Source organism: Neoarius graeffei, chromosome 8, assembly GCF_027579695.1.
Source record: "Neoarius graeffei isolate fNeoGra1 chromosome 8, fNeoGra1.pri, whole genome shotgun sequence".
Taxonomy (NCBI): Eukaryota; Metazoa; Chordata; class Actinopteri; order Siluriformes; family Ariidae; genus Neoarius; species Neoarius graeffei.
In genome coordinates, this window is record NC_083576.1 from 81494829 (window position 1) to 81515549 (window position 20721).

Consider the following 20721-nt stretch of genomic DNA (forward strand, 5'->3'; position numbering starts at 1 on the left):
CTGGAAACCAGAGGTTTAAGCTGTGATACATGAAAGGTGGAGTGAACACATCGCATGGTGAGTGGTAATGCCAGTCTAACAGAACATGGGTTGATTACCTTCTTGATGAGGAAGGGTCCAAGGAACCTGGGTGCCAGCTTGCGAGAGACGGCCCTAAGTGGCAGGTGGCGTGTGGAGAGCATAACTCGCTGACCCACTCGGTAGGTGGGTGCCTTGGAGCGACGTTTGTCGGCCTGCTTCTTGGATGCGAGTGCAGAGCAAATGAGTCTTCTCTGGGCCAATGCCCATGTTCTCCTGCAGTGGTGTATAAAAGCCTGGGCTGATGGTACAGCAACCTCTTCCTCCTGGCTGGGGAACAGTGGTGGTTGGTACCCTAGTGAGCACTGGAATGGAGAGAGACCTGTGGCAGAGGAAGGGAGAGTGTTATGTGCGTATTCGATCCAAAGTAGGAACTTGCTCCAAGAACTGGCATCCCTAGATGCCATGCACCTGAGTGCAACCTCCAAACCCTGGTTAGCCCGTTCTGCCTGGCCGTTGGTCTGTGGGTGGAAGCCTGAGGAGAGACTACAGGTGGCCCTGATGAATTTGCAGAAGGCTCTCCAGAACTGTGCAGTGAACTGAGGACCCCAGTCAGAAACTATGTCAGTAGGTAGACCATGTAGGCGGAAAACATGGTGGATGAGTAGTTCTGCGGTCTCTTTGGCTGAGGGGAGCTTGGGCAGAGGAATGAAATGGACGGTCTTAGAAAAACGGTCAATGACCGTGAGGATGCATGTATTGCCACCTGAGTTGGGGAGTCCTGTGATGAAGTCCAGGGCGATGTGAGACCAAGGTCGATGCGGAGTAGGAAGGGGTCTTAGTAAGCTGGCGGGGTGTGTGTGTGTGTGTGTGTGTGTGTGTGTTGATTGGCTGTCTTGTTCCGGGAGCATGTGTCGCAGGCTGTCATGAACTCCTGGACATCCTCCTTGATGGATGGCCACCAAAAGTGCTGCTGGATGAGAGCCAGGGTTCAGGCAGCTCCCGAATGACAGGCCAGCTTGGAACCGTGACCCCACTGCAGTACCTGAGTTTGCACATGACAGGGAACAAACAGATGGTTACGAGGAATATTGTTGGAATTACCTTCACTGGGGTCCTACTCCAGGGCCTTCTGTGCAAGCGTCTCAACTTCTAGAATAGCGGCCCCCACCAGGCAGCGTGGAGGAAGGATAGTCTCGGGTGGCTTGGACTCCTCTTGGTGAAAGGAGAACATCCTGGACAGGGCGTCGGGTTTGCTGTTCTTGGAGCCTGGGCAGTAGGAGAATGTGAAGTTGAATCGGGAGAAGAAGAAAGACCAACAGGCTTGAAGAGAGTTGAGACATTTGGCAGACTTGAGGTACTCCAGGTTTTTATGGTCGGTCCAGACTAGGAACGGGAGGTCAGACCCCTTGAGCCAGTGTCTCCACTCCTCCAAGGCTAGTTTCACAGCCAGTAGTTCTCAGTCGCCGATGTCATAGTTTCGTTCGGCTGAGGATAGCCAGCGGGAGAAGAAGGAGCATGGGTGGACCTTGTTGTCGTTGGCCCTCTGGGATAGGATGGCTCTGACCCCTGACTCGGAGGCGTCGACCTCGATGACAAACTGCTTGGCAGAATCAGGTATGGTGAGAATGGGTGCTGTGGTAAACCTGTGCTTGAGACTGGAAAAGGCTTTCTCTGCTTCCTCCCCCCACTTGAACTTGGTCTTGGTCGAGATCAGGGCTGAGAGCGGTCCGGCCACCGTGCTGAAGTTGCGGATGAAACGCCTGTAAAAGTTGGCGAACCCCAGGAAGTGCTGGAGCTCTTGTCTCAAAGATGGGGTGGGCCAGTCAGCAACTGCCTCCAGCTTGAGGGGGTCCATCTGGATCTTGGCTGGTGAAATGATGAACCCCAGGAACGAGACAGAGCCTTGGTGGAACTCGCTCTTCTCTGCCTTAAACAGCTTATTCTCCAGCAGGCGTTGAAGAACCTGCCGGACGTGACCCCAATGTTCCTCCAGGGAGTGAGAGAAAATCAAGATATCGTCCAGGTGAACAAAGGCAAAGGTGTTAAGAAAGTCCCTCAAGACATCATTAACCAACGTCTGGAATACCGCGGGCACGTTAGTCAGGCTGAAAGGGACTACGAGGTACTCACAGTGGCCTGTACTGGTGTTGAAGGCCGTCTTCCACTCGTCCCCTTCCTTGATCCTAACTAGGTGATAGGCATTGCGCAAGTCCAATTTAGTGAACACCTTAGCTCCCTGGAGTAGTTCGAAGGCTGTAGTCATGAGTGGTAGTGGGTAGCGGTTCTTGACTGTGATGGTGTTGAGACCTTGATAGTCAATGCAGGGGCAGAGCAACTTGTCTTTCTTCTCCACGAAGAAGAATCCTGCCCCTGCTGGGGAGGAGGAAGGGCAGATGATCCCAGCTGCCAGAGACTCAGTGATGTATTTCTCCATGGCTTGTCTCTCAGCGAGGGAGAGTAGACATGTCCCTTGGGTGGCGCCGTCCCTGGCAGGAGGTCGATACCGCAGTCATAGAGCCTATGAGGGGGAAGGGACACTGCTCGGGTCTTACTGAAGACAGGCTTGAGGTCCAGATATTCCGGAGGCACATGAGAAAGGTCGGGAAACTTGCTGGCTGAGGGGGTTTGGCAGGAGACAGAGCGGAGTTCAAGCAGGAGGCCAGGCAGGAAGGACTCTAGCCTAAGATGGTGTGGTCAATCCAGTTTAAGTGGGGGTTGTGCTGCATCAACCAGGGTAATCCAAGAATAACGGGAACGTGAGGATTGTTCATGATGTGAAGTTGTATAGTTTCGGAGTGATTGCCTGAAATCCTTAGGGTGAACAGGGTGGTAAGGTGAGTGATGGTGGTCAAGCCAGTCAGGAAGCCATTGAGTGTCAGGACGGTGAGAGGGACCTCGAGGGTGAGTAACTGGATTCCGAGTTCCTTGGCGTTGATGAAGCAGATCAGGTTCCTGTCCACCCCCGAGTCGACGAAGCCTGAAGATGGTGATGCCGATTGTTGAGAGTGATGATGACGGGGAGCAACGGTCGGTCAGCAGGGGACTGGTTCGGAGCATTGCCCACCAGGGCCCCTCGATTCACTGGTGGGCTCGTCCTTTTAGCATGCAGGCTCGGCAGATGTGTCCCTGCTGACAGCAATAGAAACAAGCCCACGTGCTCCGTCGGTGCAGTCGTTCCTCCGCTGACACCCGTACCCAATCTACCTGCATGGGTTCGATGGACGAGGTGGGTGGTGGAGAGGGGTTGAAGTTGCAGCGGCTCCTCTCTTTCCTCCATTGTTGGACCCATGCGTCAATACGATTGGCAAGCTCCATCAGGCTGGAGAGGTCCGACGGCAGTTCCCGTGAGACAAATTCATCCTTGATGGTGTCGGATAAGCCATGTAGGAATGCGTCGACCAGGGCACTCTCGTTCCAACCACATGACGCTCCCAACGTCCGGAACTCGATGGCATAAACTCGAGGTAGATCGGGACCCCTGCTGCAGTTCCATGAGCTCTCTTGCCGCCTCCCGGCCAGACAGAGAACAGTCGAATGTTCGCCTCATTTCCTCAGAGAATTCCTTGAAGCTGGAACAACAGGGTGCGTCGGTGTCCCAGACCGCCATCCCCCATTCTCTGGCCTTGCCAGTGAGGAGCGTGATAGTATAGACTACCCGGGAGCATTCTGTGGGGAAGGTCAGAGGTTGAAGCTCCAAGGTCAGCGAACACTGTGACAAAAAAGATCTGCAGGTACCTGGTTATCGTTCCAAGAATTATCACATTTTTCACAAATTGCTACGGTCATTTTGCTGGTTTGTTTACATTCTAAGCGGAAATGATTTTGTCTGACATATTAAGTTTTTATTTATTGAATTTGCTAAAAATTCAAATGCTCTGTTTTTCAAAATCCAGTGAATGTGGATAGAATAAGAGTTATTCCACTCAATCTTATTGTACATGGCTTATAGCCAACTCAGTGCTACACACCTCGTCAGTTATCAGCTCATGTACGACTCAGTTTTGTGGAATAACTGTTAATTATACCTGGATAAAAGGTGTGGGTTTTTTTTAATTCTTTAATTAATTAAAAATCAAACCATTAGGAATTGTCATTATTTCCCTATCATTATCTATAATATGTTTCAAGCATGCATGTCAAGTTATACGGTTTTGCCTTAATTCATACGTATTTTCAACAAAAATGAACCTATATGGCCATACACGTTTATCTAAACGGGAATTTCTCACCAGAAGTCAAACATCAAACGATTGTTTATTCAGAAAATAAATTGTGAGCAATCCTGTCTGATATTACATGTGCGAATGCTGGACTCTGATAATCCTCGATTATACAATTTCCTGCTTCGTTGACGTGAGCGATAGGATTAGTGTCTGTCTTAACTGGTTCTAATGTCGGGTCGTGCAGCAAGCTTTGCGCTAAGATTTCATAGACTGGATTCCTGTCTAAGGTTAAATTGGTTACACTTGCCGCGCAACCAAACATTGGCACTAGTTTATCTCTTTTACGGAAGTAGCAAATGTATAACGATGTGCGCGTGTCTGAAAGTGTACATTTGAGAGCCGATCGTTGTCAAATACAGTTTGATACTGCAGAGAAGCAAGGTACATTTCTTAATTTTGAATCGAAGCAAGGTCAGATAGCATTTTAATAATCCTCAGTCGAGTTAAGTTCATCAGAGATTGAGGATACCGCTTGTCAAAGATTTCAGACTGAACAACTTTTCTCTCAAGTCTGGAAGATGCATACAGAGGGCAGAAAGAACCTGCGTGCAGACACACTGACCTGCCTACTGCAGTGTAAGATCAACAGACACTTGCTGTAACATGCAACCTAGCGAGGCATTGGTGCAGAGTGCTAAAAAAAAAAGTTGACATGGAGTACAATTCAGAACATTAGAGTGACAAATATTGGAGTTTTGTTTTTATTCTGAAGGTTTGTTATTAATATTGAATAAAAAGTAACTGGGATATCTCATCTCATTATCTCTAGCTGCTTTATCCTGTTTTACAGGGTTGCAGGAAAGCTGGAGCCTATCCCAGCTGACTACGGGCGAAAGGCAGGGTACACCCTGGACAAGTCACCAGGTCATCACAGGGCTGACAGACACAGACAACTATTCACACTCACATTCACACCTACGGTCAATTTAGAGTCACCAGTTAACCTAACCTGCATGTCTTTGGACTGTGGGGGGAACCGAAGCACCCAGAGGAAACCCATGCGGACACGGGGAGAACATGCAAACTCCGCACAGAAAGGCCCTCGCCGGCCACGGGGCTCGAACCTGGACCTTCTTGCTGTGAGGCAACAGCGCTAACCACTACACCACCATGCCGCCCTAACTGGGATACATCACTGTTAATTATTCAAATTTTAGATAAATTATTTTACTTTACATCTTATAAGAATTTTATAAGGGAAATGAGGGTTTTGGAGGTTGGTTATACAGGTTTGTTTGACCAAAGGTTGACGTGTATGTTCACATAAGCTTTCATTAGCAGAATTCAACAACTGACATTTGACATACATTATAAATGAAGTTTAAGGATTCTCGTCTGTCGTAATTGATTCAACATTACGATGCTAGGCTGAAGAAGAAAAAAATCGGCTATTTTAAAACATTATTATATAATTAAAGTGCACTATTTCTCGGTGTATGGACAAATCAAATTGAGAAGGCTGAGCAGAGACCTGCATCATCATCTCAACTGAAAAATCAGCTTTCTGATGCTGGACTACAGACGTGTTTACGAAAAGATGCATGTCGTTTCTGCCTTGTTTTTGTGTCGTGGGACGTACAGCTTCCTGTGGACTGCGTGGACGTGCTCTGTGGGCCTTCCACTCTGTTTAACGCTCATCAGTACTGAAATGTGGTCAGGACTGCAGCTTGGCCTCGCTGTCTACACGCTCCTTATATCTGAGAGCTTCTGCACTTTGGTGGTGAGTCCTGACCCTCTGACTTGGTAGAAAGTACAGCACACAGCTAGAAGGACCGACATCAGGAGGGTTGTGGATTCAATCGGTTTTCTTTTCCAAAGTTAAACTCAGGTGTTGAAAAGAAGGTACTTGGAGGCGCCTCCATTCCCCATGGACACACTGGAAACCGTTGCCTTTTGCATCAGCATTGAATGTCATGTATGTATGAACGAACACTAATACAGATTGCAGCATGGTGAGTGGATTAGCTGATTGTTCTCTCCACCTTTAACTCGCTTAGTCCTGCAATACGTTACCTTACGTTCACGCTAGCAAGCAACAAAGAAACAGGTGATCGTTCATTTATTCATTTCACTTGTATGTGCATGACATGACGTGAAATTGCTTTATCGTAAAGTGACGGATCGAAACAATTCGGCTCAAGTGAGTTCTCGGACCAATTCGACATTTCTTCAGTTTCTTCCACCCTCTTAGTTTCTACCTGCAATTTGTTTGGCCCACAAAAATGAAAGAAATACTTTTATAACCATGATCTCACCATATCCGGTCATGTATGACGTTTTGTAAAAATGTGTAGAGGCTTGACAAAGAAAAATGCATCTCAGAAGGATGTAGCAGAGATCATCGGTTCCCTCCGTGAGTATACAAAGCTAGTAGCTAGTACATACAGTTAGTTTTAATTTCATAATCTGCCAGCGAAACCTTGTACAACCTCAACATGTAAATCAAACTTTTAACTATTTGTACATTTTAAACTAAAAGTGGTGTATAGACGATATTATACGGTGGTGCGAAGAAATTAAGTTTATCTTCGAGTAGTGAACATATTCACAAGTGAAAATATTTTTAACACGAGAAGATAAACTTCATATCTTCGCGCCACCGTGTAATGTTCTTTATTATATGGACACATCCACAAACAAAAAAGCAAGTTAATCAAATGGCCAGTTTGCCATTGCAATATCAGCAAATATTCTATCCACAGTCACTGGATATGAGCAATCTCATGTTCTGATTGGCTACTCTACTACTAGGCTATTAGTTCATATACTGTGAGTAGAGAAAAACAAAATGGCGGTGCGTGTTGCTGAACCAACCGAGGACAAAATAAAAACTCTACTTGAAAACAAAACCCTAAAAAAATACCCAAAAAAAGGCAACAAAACATGGAATGAAAGTATTTGATTGTTAAAAAAAAAAAAAAGTCCCCCCCCAAAGAATTATCAAATTTTTCACAAATTGCTCCGGTCATTTGGCCAGTTTGTTTACATTCTAAGCGGAAATGATTTTGTCGGACGTGTTGTGTAAAGTTTTTATTTATTGATTTTGCAAAAAAAAAAAAAAAAAGCTCGGTTTGTCAAAATCCAGTGAATGTGGATAGAATAAAATGGTTATTCCACTCAATCTCGTCGTACGTGGCTTACAGCCAACTCGGTGCTATCGGCTCATATACGCCTCGATTTTATGGAATAACTGTTAAATATGTCCTGCAGATCCGTGATGTATTTTATATGGAAGACGCAAGTTTTTCAACCCGAGAAGATAAACTTCATATCTTCAGTCTGCGTGATTTTCTTTTTGTTATTGTTTTGGTGAATGATATGTTCTTTGCGGAAAGTTGTGGCCACTGAGGGGCATCGGTAAGAATGCACAATTGAAGATGTGGAAGATAAGCTTCTTGGGGATTTATTAATAAGAACTCAATAATGACATATTAATTAGTTTGTGGATGTGTGTGTGTGGATGTTCTGAAAGGGAAACAGAAATGACAGAGGAAAATAATTACTCCTAAGCATAATGACATAAGAAATTAGCATCCATAGCTTTACAGAGAAATATGAATAGCCTGACCTACAGTGAGCTAAACACAAAATGCTCTACTACAAGTTATAAACATAGTAAGTCAAAACGGTACTGTTCCCCCCATAATCTACCAAATAATTACTACGAAAGTCCGTTTTACACATGTATCAACAGCATAAGCATGAATATACACAATATCAAGACGTTAGATAAAACATTAAAGACTATAACCTCACGGTTAACTCGCGCTAAACTCCGAGGTAGAAATTTACCTCCGCGAATTATATGAAGCCATGTTTAAACATAATATCCGTCTTATAAAAAGCAAATAAGTAAGTGTGCTCACATTTCTGGACGCACACAAGAAACCAATGGCATAAATCAAGGCACTAAGTAAACCTAGAAACACTGCTGACTCATCAGTCTAAAATGGCGACCTCACCCCAAACCTTTTCTGGAATATTAAAGTGGCAGGCATCCTTCACATGCCTGCGCGGGAGGAGGCGCTCTCTGATTGGCTAATAATAATATTAATAGAATAGGCACTCTGGCACAGGTCAGCCCTTTGTAACAGCCGCCCCCAAATTTGTCCCATCAAATTTGTCACTTGCGGAAGGGCTGACAGGGTCCATGTCCGGAAGGTCGGGGAGAGCGATGAGGCGTGCCACGGGCCTGGTGTAGGTCTTCTCCTTCACCTGGACGACAGCAGTGCGGACTCGTCCGTCTGTGCCTGGGATGACGCTGGTGACATGACCCACAGGCCACAGGGCCCTTGGCAGTTGGGGGTCCACTACCATCACAACAGTTCCTGGCTGCAGCTGCAGTGGGTCCTTGTGCCACTTGGACCTGGTCTGCAGTGACGGGAGGTAACGCTGGATGAAGTGGGTCCAGAACTGATCAGCTATCACCTGAACATGCTTCTAGCGGCGGCGGCTCAGCAGATCAGACTCTGTGTAGACTGCTTGGGGGAGTGAGGGATCCAGCCGCCCCATGAGGAGCAGATTGGGTGTCACGGGGTCCAAATCAGCTACGTCTGTGGAAACATAGCCTAGAGGCTTCGAATTCAATACCCCCTCCACTTCTATCAGCACTGTCCTAATAACCTCTTCAGGGACAGGCTGAAGCTGAATAGTGGAGTATAGTGCTGCCTTGACTTGGGATGTTAACTGATGACCGTTTGACCAGTGGTTGACCAAATCAACGTCAACTGGTTAATTTTTTTTTGGTTGTGGGTGAAAAAAAAAAAAAAAAGCAATCATTTTGAAGCTGCCGATTTTGGAGCGGAGAACCTGGAATTCTGTGTTGTAAACGCTTGGGCCATGCCATGCGGTGTAAGGACGACAGCTGACAAATCAGAAACACCCATTCAGGTCATGTCCCGCCCCAGTTAAAGACAGCTGACAAATCAGAAACACCCACTCAGTCATGTCCCGCCCCAGTTGAACACAGCTGCCACTCGGCGGAAGAAAAAAAAGTGTAGACACAGGCTTTTTAGCTTACAAATTACTATTCTGTTTTTTTTGTTTTAAATTATTATTAGAACGCACATCGAGTTTAGTCCTGCCTTGGCCAGTGCATTCTGAAAGTATGTTTCGGTCTGTAGCCAACAATGCATGTTATTGCAGATATCTCTCCACACAAACTAAAGGCGCAGATGCCGACTTTTTCACGGCTTTTTCATGGACTGTAACGGCATTTGCTTATGGAGTAATTTTAATACAGAATTTACTCTGATGAAATTATTCAGACACTCCAACGCGCCCCCCCCAAAAAAAAAATCGGATCTGCACGAGCCGTGAAAAAGGCGCGCCGGTTGCATCCCTGTTTAAACTCATAGGTTAACAGACTTTAACCGGCTAATGAGGCTCGGTGGTCGGTCAAGATTTTTTTTAGTTTTCGCCATCCCTAGCCTTGACAGATCTCACTTCCCGCTCCCAAACACCTCCGAAATGTGGAGCGCTGGGAGGATTGAACTGGAACTGGATCTGGTACTTCATCAGGTGATCTTGAAGAGTGGCATGCATGGCTCTGAAGGCTTCTTGCAGCTCTCGATCACCACCACGGAAGTTTGTCCCCTGATCCGATAGGAGTTCTGCAGGCTTGCCTCTCCGTGCAATGAACCTGCGGAGGGCCATTAGGAAGGAGTCTGTGTCGAGGCTGGACAGGATGTCCAGGTGTACTGCCCGGGTTGTGAGGCACTTAAACAGGATACCCCACCTCTTTTCATGACGGCGGCCCACCTTCACTGTAAAGGGGCCAAAGCAGTCCATACCCGTCGAGAAGAATGGGGGCTTCATCAGTCGCAGCCTTGCTGGTGGGAGGTCCGCCATTTTGGGCACAGAGGGCGTAGCTCTCCACTGCTGGCTATCTGTGCAGGCATGCTGATGACGCTTGACAGCTTCATGGCCTTGTAGGATCCAGTATTTGCGACGCAGCTCTGCAAACAAGCGCTCTGATCCAGGGTGGTGCAGTCTCCTGTCTGTGTCTTGAATGATGAGGCGGGTGATTTCATGATGGGGGTCGAGGACCACTGGGTGGATGGCATCCAGGCCCAGCTGGTCACTGCGGCGAAGCCTCCCTCTGACCCGAATGAGACACACGGTGTCATCGTACTCTGGGGCTAAAGTACGTAGCCGACTGGTCATAGACACTGGTTTGCCGGCACATAGCAGGTCAAACTCCTCCGGGAAGCTCTCCTGCTGGGCTTGTCTCAGGACTTCTCGCTCCGCGTCCCTGTAGTCCTCAGCCGAGACACTGGCCTAGTCAGTGGCCGCCTCGTGGCGGGATCGCACAACAGTTTCGACCATGTCTTTGAAGGAGGAGAACTAAGCAGTAGGAGGCGATGAGCTCCGAGTAGTTGTGTTGAGGCAGCAGACTGTAGGTTTCCGCAGCTCAGCAGTGTCCTCCAGCTCTGCTGTGGCAGGTGTTGTAGGCCAGAAGTCAGCCGACTGCTGTAGGAAACCTGGGCCTTCGCTCCATCTGTTGTTGCCGCTCAGCTCTAGCAGCGTCTTGCCTCGCGTGATGTCATCAGCTGGGTTATTGGCCGAGTCCACATACCTCCACGCATGGACATCAGTCAGGTCCTGGATCTCGGCTACCCGCGTCCCCACAAACACTTTGTAGTGGCAGGAGTCAGAACGGAGCCAGGTAAGGACTGTGGTGGAATCGGTCCACAGCACGACTTCATTGATGGGCAATGTGAGCTCTCACTGCAGAAGTGAAGCCAACTGAGCTGCTGTCAGTGCAGCACACAACTCGAGCCTGGGCATCGACAGCTGTTTCTTTGGGGCTACTCGCGATCTTGCAGACAAGAAGGACACCTCCACATGGCCATCAGGACTCTGCGTTCTCAGGTAGGCTACAGAACCGTAGGCCTTTTCGGACGCATCGGCGAAGACATGCAGGTCTCTCTGGCAGCTTGAGATGTCCAGCTCCTGGCTCACGTAACAACGGGGTAGGGAGATCTCTGAGAGATGCTGCAGTTCCTCTTCCCATGCCAGCCAGGGTTGCAGCACATTCTCCGGAAGTGAGGGATCGTCCCACTCCCTTTGCTTGTCCCACAAGTGCTGCACTAGGACTTTGGCTCGTGTCGTGAAAGGGACAATGAACCCCAAGGGATCATACAAGCGGGCCAGGACTCTGTAAATGTTCCGCATCGTGGGTATGGGATGGTCTGGCATCCTGTACTTGTACCTCAAGGTGTCCGAGTTACAGAGCCAACGGAGCCCTAGAGCTAGCTCCTGCGGGTCGGCACTGGACTCACTGAGCCATAGCTCGCTGCTGTCCGACCTGGCTTCCCTTGGCAAGTGGCTGATCAAGTCAGGGATGTTACTAGCCCATTGACGCAGCTCGAATCCTCCAGAAGCCAGCAGTGAGGTGATCTTGTCCATGAACCATTGAGCTTCGTCTACAGAGGCGATACTCTGGAGGCAGTTATCCACATAGAATGACATCTCTATGGCCACCCGAACATCCTCGTCTTGCTGGCTGTGGTCAAGGACGTGCTTCTGCAGCGCGAAGGTAGCACAGCAGGGGCTACATGTTGTGCCGAAGGGCAAGACTTGCCAGACGTAGGCGTTCGGTGGTTTCTCTGTTTCCAGGTTGCGCCACAGAAAGCGAAGCAAGGGCTTGTCTTTGGGGAGTAACCTCACCTGATGAAACATGCCCTTGATATCGCTGCTGACCGCAACGGCATGCTCTCTGAAGCGCAGTAGGATACCAATTAGGCTGGAGCTTAGAGTGGGCCCTGGCAGCAGCAGCTCGTTCAGGTTGTCTCCCTTGTACACGAATGAACAGTTCAAGACAATCCTGTTCTTGCCGTTGTGGGACACCATGTGGTGCGGGATGTACCACGATTCTGCTGCGCTCTTGAGGTCCCCTTCTGGCACCTTGACTGCGTAGCCGGCCATCTCCAGCTTGGCGATCTCTGCACAGTACGCCGCTGCACGCTCTGTGTCTTTCAGTAGGCGCCTTTCGGTGCTGCGGAGGTTAGCCAGCATGGCCTCTTTGGGTGCATGCAGCTGTGGCATATTCTTCACCCATAGGAGTGGAGCAGCATATCCTTGGATACCATCTACATCGATGCGTGTGGTCTTCTCTTCCAACAGGTGGATAGCATCCTGATCCTGCCTGGAACAGGTGACCACCTTTCACTCCTGTAGGGGAGAACATCCAACTGCCACAATCTCTCAACACTATGCAGGAGCTCAGCAGTGGGGGAGAAGGTTGACAGATGCATGCAGCTCTGTTCAGACGGCTGTGGCTTCCTCTGCAGAACTGGCCCTTGTAGTGTCCAGCCTAACCTCATCTTCACTGCTGCTGGAGTTCCGGGTGGTCCCAGGCGCACTGGTTCCACTGGAGTGACGAGGTGAGGGTGGTCGGACCCAATCAGAAGCAGCGGGTGCACTCCATCTAGAGCCTTGAACGGGATACCTCTCAGGTGCTTGTGCTTTCGTTGAAGAGCCTTCACCGGGTATGAATACTCTGCCAGGCTCAGCTGTAAAGGCCCGCTGTATCTTGAAGGACTGCTTTGGCTGGTCCACTGGCGAGATGGAGAACGACACGGTAGTGCCATGCAGGACTCTGAGATCTTGGCGGACTGTCCTCAAGGCCAGGTCCTCGGGCTGGCCTGTGAGCTTAAGGCTGTGGGCAGCTGCTGGGAGTAGAATGGTCCTCTCTGAACCATCATCGAGAATGGCATATGTCTCCAGGGCGTGAGGGCCATTCCGCAGTAACACTCTACTCACTTTCAGGAGTACCTGATTGCAGCCTGACTGCCTGTCCAAGTACAAGACGTCATTGACACTGGGTGTGCTAACAAAGCAGGCTAGGTTCTTTGTCTCAGTTTCAGACTTGGCATTCACATCATGTAAGGCATGCAGATGTTTGCCTTTACACTTTTGGCACAGCATCTTCAGACGACACTGGATGGCCTGGTGCAGTCTGCCACAACACCAGCATCTTCTGTTGGTCTTGATCCATGCCGTCTTCTGTTCCACAGTGAGCAGCTTAAAGTTAGCAGAGTGATCAAGGAAGTGCTGGTTGTTGTTGCAGTAGGGGCAATATGAGGTTTTCTCTGCCTGCTTGGCATTGGAGGGTGGCGTAGCTGCCACTGGGGCACTTTCAGGCTGATCCGTAGTGTGCAAAACGCTAGTGACTTTGGCACCCTTGCTGTCTCGGCGACGGTCAGTCCTAGACTTTGCCTTGCTCTTCTCATCATGGTCCCGAGGCTCACACATAGACTGCTGCATCTTCAACTCGTAATTGAGCCAGTCAGAGAAGTGCAGGAGGGTAGGTATGGTGACTCGCTGCGGGTACAGGAACCTCTTGAACTCTGCCCTCATGTCCTGGGGCAACTTAGACAAGAGCTGGGATACATGTGAGCCACAACAGAGTTCGGTCTGTCCACTCGTCCCAAGCTGATTCAGTAGGCCCACCAGTGATCTTACTTGGAGTGCGAACCTCTTGAAGCCTTTGGTGTCGCCATGTGCAACGCTCTGGGCGTCCATCAGGTCCGCGATGTACCTGAGTGCCAGCTGGTGTGGCTGTCCGTAGTGCTCTGTAAGGCTGGCCATTGTATCGGTGTAGGGCTGAGGGGAGTCGGTGTATGAATCGGCGATGAGCAGAGCGTCTTCATACTTTAGGTGATCGACCAGTATCTGGAACTTAAAGCGCTCTGTTGTGTCCCTTGGCAGCAGATTCTCCAGTGCATCCTTCAGCCTCGCAAACTCCCTTGGATCTCCTTTGGTGAATGGAGGGATTTTTGCCTTGGGCCCACGGTACACTCTTTCCCTCTGGGGGGCAGATATTGGCTCACCAAGCTCTGACGCTGATGGCGTGTATGGTAGACAATACTCTGGTGTTGGTACCCTGGGTACTGGCAGTGGAGGTTGAGGCAGCACTGGGCATGGCTGAACTGGGTGCAATGCCCTCAGGTGTGCTGTAAGCTCTTCCATTAAGTCCTTTACCGGAGAGGCTGGCCGCTCCGCTTCCTCTGCTACGGGAGGTGGAGGCAGTGGCCAGTCACCGTCATCTCCTGGAGGCAACATGTATGCACTGGGGTGAGCAGGTGGTGGCGGTCCAAAGGACGGGGACCACTCCCTTTCCTGCTTAATAGGACGCAGTCGTGGATATGGTGCAGGCATATGAAGAGAAGGAGGGGAGGCCAATGGCGGTTGAGACGGTGAGTGTGGCAGTGCAGCGTTGGTGTCGAGTCGCCTGTGCAGGTCCAACATCTGTTGCTGCATTCTCTGGTTATCCTCCACTACCCTATGCAGAACAGCCATGACATCAGGCGCAGCTTCAGCGATGGGCTTACTTCGTGGCACAGCAGGTGTGCTCTGGTAAAGGGGGAGGGGCGACAGGTTCAGGTAAGTAGACTGAGTGCTGAATTCCTGCTACCTGTGCTGCACCGCGCTCTTCACCCAGAGCTGGAGGTGTGAGAGGCGTCATCCTGGCGTATCTCTCCGAAGCTCCCTCCGTGCTAGGATATCACTGTTGTCCGGGTAAGTAAGCTGCATCATGAGGGGGGTAGTTTGACCGCTGCAGGGCTGGCAGAGAGACGGCATAGTCCTCCATCCAGGCTGGCTGCCGCACTGCACGGCGGGGACGCACATCTGCAGGTGGAGGGCTCCTTCTCGGATCTGGGAACATCTTCAATAAATCCACAATGACCACTCAATCCTCGCTGGGGCCTCCAATTTGTTTTGGTGAATGATATGTTCTTTGCGGAAAGTTGTGGCCACTGAGGGGCATCGGTAAGAATGCACAATTGAAGATGTGGAAGATAAGCTTCTTGGGGATTTATTAATAAGAACTCAATAATGACATATTAATTAGTTTGTGGATGTGTGTGTGGGGTTGTTCTGAAAGGGAAACAGAAATGACAGAGGAAAATAATTACTCCTAAGCATAATGACATAAGAAATTAGCATCCATAGCTTTACAGAGAAATATGAATAGCCTGACCTACAGTGAGCTAAACACAAAATGCTCTACTACAAGTTATAAACATAGCAAGTCAAAACGGTACTGTTCCCCCCCATAATCTACCAAATAATTACTACGAAAGTCCGTTTTACACATGTATCAACAGCATAAGCATGAAGAATATCAAGACGTTAGATAAAACATTAAAGACTATAACCTCACGGTTAACTCGCGCTAAATTCTGCGGTAGAAATTTACCTCCGCAAATTATATGAAGCCATGTTTAAACATAATATCTGTCTTATAAACAGCAAATAAGTAAGTGTACTCACATTTCTGGACGCACACAAGAAACCAATGGCATAAATCAAGGCACTAAGTAAACCTAAAAACACTGCTGACTCATCAGTCTAAAATGGCGACCTCACCCCAAACCTTTTCTGGAATATTAAAATGGCAGGCATCCTTCACATGCCTGCACGGGAGGAGGCGCTCTCTGATTGGCTAATAATAATATTAATAGAATAGGCACTCTGGCACAGGTCAGCCCTTTGTAACAGTTATATTGACACATTCACAAACAAAAAGTACCCAAATTTATCAAAACAATTCATCGATTTCCTCACGAGCGACGTATAAAGATTTGTCATGTTTCTGGTTCTCCATGTCCCAGATGGAGCTCATATGAAAAATACAAGTGGTGTATTTCCCAGTAAAACTCTCACATCTATATAAATAAATAAATAAATAAAAGCTGGACAGTGCACGCCCACAAGCGAAAATATCTACACCCACAATAGATGACAATGAGTTACTCATCTGCTAGTGTGAGCGTAGAGTTACAGATCTTTCAACGCTGCCTCGGCTCGTAGAACGTGTTTGGACTCCGAGCACACAGCTGCTCCTCTTTTATGCACTGGAGATAGTCTTTATTACCGGAATTAGTGGCCTTGGATTTAGACGTGTGCTACTGTGTTTAACGCATCTTTCCCATGCATGTTAGTTTATATATCCACACAGTGAACACGGAGAGGCGTTTAAGCTCTTCAGGGCTCCCTCTTCTACTTTGTGTATATATCATTATGATTTATCGTCTGTCTGATTTCTGATTTTTAGCTGCTTGTGTCGGAAAGAGCATCACTCTTTACAACTGTGAATGTAGCTCACGTGGGACAATTCTTAGAACATTGGAATCGGAAATGTTTTTTCTGGTTGTAGGTATCATGCCGCCATCTTGTGTCAGAACTACAATTCCCAGTCCACTTCCGTGTGACCTACGTCACGCGTGGGCGGGATCATCTACGTCATCATTCAAGGAAACATAAAACAATGGGACAACGCTTCCATCTTTGTCTCTCACGTCTGGCTTCCGATGAATCTGGACGTATAAAGAGGCGCTCTCCACCCGAAAGACGTCTTCTTTCTTGCAAGATCCATCACTCGGCGCGATTTTCTTTCTTACCCTTGGCAAAGGTAAACTCTAGAGTCGCGCGATCTTTAAACTCAACCTGAGTTACAACCGGTTTACTTGCATTAGAAGTGACGTCACGACTGCAGCCCAGGCAGTTAAAAGTTAAGAAGCGATTGAATCCTTTTTAACTCAAAAGCGCTGTGCATCTTATTCTGATCAGAGACTTTTCCTCACGAACGCTGAGGTTCGGACCAAGAATCCTCTGCTTTCCACAGGAACCACCCAAGTGCTCCGCTGGACCCGAAAGTTCTCTGCGCCTCCATCACGAGCGGCTCACGTGCTCCCACGGCGAGGCCCGAAACTACACCGGCGAATAGTTCTTCATATCTTGCTAAAGGCAGGATTAAGTAAGATTTTGGCATTTGGGCATAATTAGGATAGTCTTAGGAATTTGCTTTTATTGAAATAGTGTGAATTTAAACCCAGGTTTATGTTACACTGTTAGACACGCAGCGTGTTGATTTATTTTTGGTTCTATGTTCTCTAAATTGTTTGATAGGTTGTGCATTTTCTCTCTCTCTCTCTCTCTCTCTCTCTCATTCTGACTAACACCTTCATTTCCTTATCATACATTTTGGCCTTTATCAAGGTTTCAGTGAGTTTGGTAATGTTATGAGTGTGGAATCTTTTTGTTACTGAGAACATGTGCTCAACAGGCCTGACCAGGCCTGATACACTTTAGATAGCTTCCCTTTGTCTTTAGCAACACGTGCTCAGTAGGCCTCACCAGGCCTAACAACCACACTTTAGCTAGGCCATAGGGCCTTTCACAAACACGCTTTAGCTAGGCCATAGGGCCTTTTAGCAAACTCACACTAGCAACACAAGGCTAAACACAGAGCTAATCCTTTGTTCTGTTTAGATAACATTCTTTTGTTTAGCTACCAACAAGCTAGGCCTCCACCACGTGTAGTTAGCTACACGAGGCTAAACACATGGTCAAGTCCTACACACACACACCTCATTGCTTGTATATACTGATTTATTATTTTATCTTTTTATCTTTGTATAATAAATTCATTTATTAAACAAACTGTGTTTATTTGTGTGAACAACAATATCTGAAGTCCCCAATCTTCTCAAAGAATTCAAAAAGGGTGCATGTTATGTAATATGGTAAGTGATCGTAATAATTTGGTAATATACCATAATTTAGCTGTTTGGTAATTTATTATTAAGCACCAGGATTAATGGTATGATTCACTAAACGATTCATTGAATGATTCACTAAATGATTCATTGAACGATTCACTAAATGATTCACTAAACGATTCACTTCAAATGAGACTGATTCTATGGTATGATTCAATTCAAACGAGTCAAATTAAACGATTCAATGGGATTGATTCATTTTAATTATTGACCTTCAAAATTTAATGAGACTGATTTAACGAGATTGATCACTTAATTTCAATAATTAACTGATTGCACCCACATGGTGCTTCCTCTTTCACGCTGTTTGTCCTCAGGGTGTCGTGCTTTTAATACGGGTATAGAGGGCTACCGCATGACGTCACTGCGCCGCGAGATTTTGTTAGGCGCCATATTGGAAGACCAAGTACATGCACTCACAAAGTACGAGCGAGAGTAAAGTGACACGATGGATGATAATTCGGGTTATGTGAGTACATTACCAGCTGCAGAAAGGGCACGGTATGTGGAGAAACTGGCTGTGATTGATGGGTTTGACCCATATGATAAAACTCAGAAAAAATTGTGAATCCAAGCACACAGTTTAACGCAAAAGTTCGTTTATATCCCGACCTTGTCAGCTGTCAGATTTATGTTAATGGACCCGGTAAGCTGGTAAATAATATATATATTTTTTTCTTTACCAAATTCTAACAGAAAACGAGAGCACCTGAAAGGGAAAACTGAGCCGAGCCACCTCACGGCTGTAATGCAAATTGCTTTCCTCCTCGGTATACAAGTGCGCTTCCATGGCAGGGAAAAAGAAACTACATTCTGCCGCCTATGTAGTCCCCTATTTAAACAAATAGGAGTCATTCAGTATTCAGCCATGTTTTTGCTCCGTGTTTTTACTCGACCAAAGTTATACAGTATTATGAGCTTTAAATTGCATAAATAAAACCATTTGGTGAAACTTTGAAGAAGAGATTGTACTGGTTTAAAGTTTTTACCTAACGTTTTCATGTCGACTCCAATTAATACACTAGTAGAATCGATGACTAGTTTAGTAGGCCAAAACTTTTTTCAATTTTTGACTGTACCAGCCTGAAAAAACTTGCGACAGTCAAATGGAAAAAAAAGCAAGCTGGTCATGTTGTACTGGACTAATCTATGACTGATGAGTATAGTAAGTGATACTAGTACTGATACAATAAAACAGACGACTGTAATCTGGTAGGCAGCACAATTTATATTATTTCTCCGTGTCAGATACATAAGGAGGACCGGACACCAATTCTGCCATCTGTTTGCTACCCAGACATTGTAAACTATTTGTTGTTTACACCCAGTGCCTACACTGCTGATGACTTGAAAGCCTACAAAGGGCTACAGGCTTACAATTATGTTGTTAGTGGCTTGGTTCGTGATATTACAGCTGTTGTTAAGAATAACCTACACATAGTTATGGCCAAGGTAATCTTGTTGATATTTATCTTTTCAGTTGAAAAATTAATACTTTTTGTTACTATTAAGGTATCCATAATTTAGGTTAATTTATCCAAATTATACATATGTATTTATGATAAATGCCTACACAACAACTATGCTTTATTTATATAATAGGAGGGAGAGCAAGCCCCAAACCATCCTAAATTATTATTATTATTATTATTATTAAATTGTAGAAGTCTGGGAGGCTTGCTCCTCATACAGTTATCAACTTGAGGCCAATTTAGCATGTTTTAAATCCTGAATTTCTTGCGTTTGCTTACCTCAAAGTGTCCGCAGATCATGCACAGACTTATCCATTATATCCACAGTTTTTTGCCAAGTCTCACACAGGTTTCTTTCAAGTCTACTGTTGGGCCAATAAATCATAAATAAAACAGCTCAGATTTGTTTAAGTCGTCTGCCACTCCACTTTATTCTCGTGGGTTCACATACCGCTGCCGTTATTTCCCCCTAATCACGAGTTTGTTGGTCTTCCAAAATGGCGCAGGGTCTGTTTACTTCCGGTTTCGGGTGACGTCAGTGAAAGGGGTCGTTTTTCGAGGAAGGGGAAGTGACAGTGGGACTACGACTGGAACTGTGATGATTACGCAACCTCAATTGCTATGAAGACTTTTTTTTTCTTTTTTTTTTTTAAAACACTTGATTTTATATGATTTTGACTTTATTGAATCTTTTGTGTAGGTGAGAAACAAAAAGAGCCTGGAAGCTGTGATGAATTGTTTGAGTTTTGTTTTTTTTTTTAATTGAAAATTTTTTTCCCCCAGAGCAAATTGTAAGGATAAATTGGTGTTCTATTTTCATATATAATATAATTTTTTTTTTTTTGGCAGGATTTTGTGTGTGACAATGACCTGTGTGTGCGCGGGTTTTTTTTTTTTTAATTACTCAGTCCCACTTTTTTTTTTTAATTTTAGCTGTACTACCTCATGAAGCTGGAGTCTGGCGACACACACACACTCTCTATTTCTCATGGTTATATTGTCAACAGGGGCGGCACGGTGGTGTAGTGGTTAGCGCTGTCGCCTCACAGCAAGAAGGTCCTGGGTTTGAGCCCCGGGGCCGGCGAGGGCCTTTCTGTGTGGAGTTTGCATGTTCTCCCCGTGTCCACGTGGGTTTAGCGTAGTCAGGTTTCCTCCGGGTGCTCCGGTTTCCCCCACAGTCCAAAGACGTGCAGGTTACCGTAAAATACCAAATAATAGCCCGGGCTATTATTTGTCTCAATCACGTAAGAGACCCGGCGCGTATTAGAGACTAGGCGGCTATTTGGAACAGGCGATTAATTCCTTCTTCACAAACACCTTCCCCAAAATCTACCTCAAAACGGGGAAAAATCATTCTCAGATAGGCCTACTTTTAACCAGTATAACTTACAGTTTGTTTAGAGTTAGATTACAGATAGCACGGTGCCAACTTCG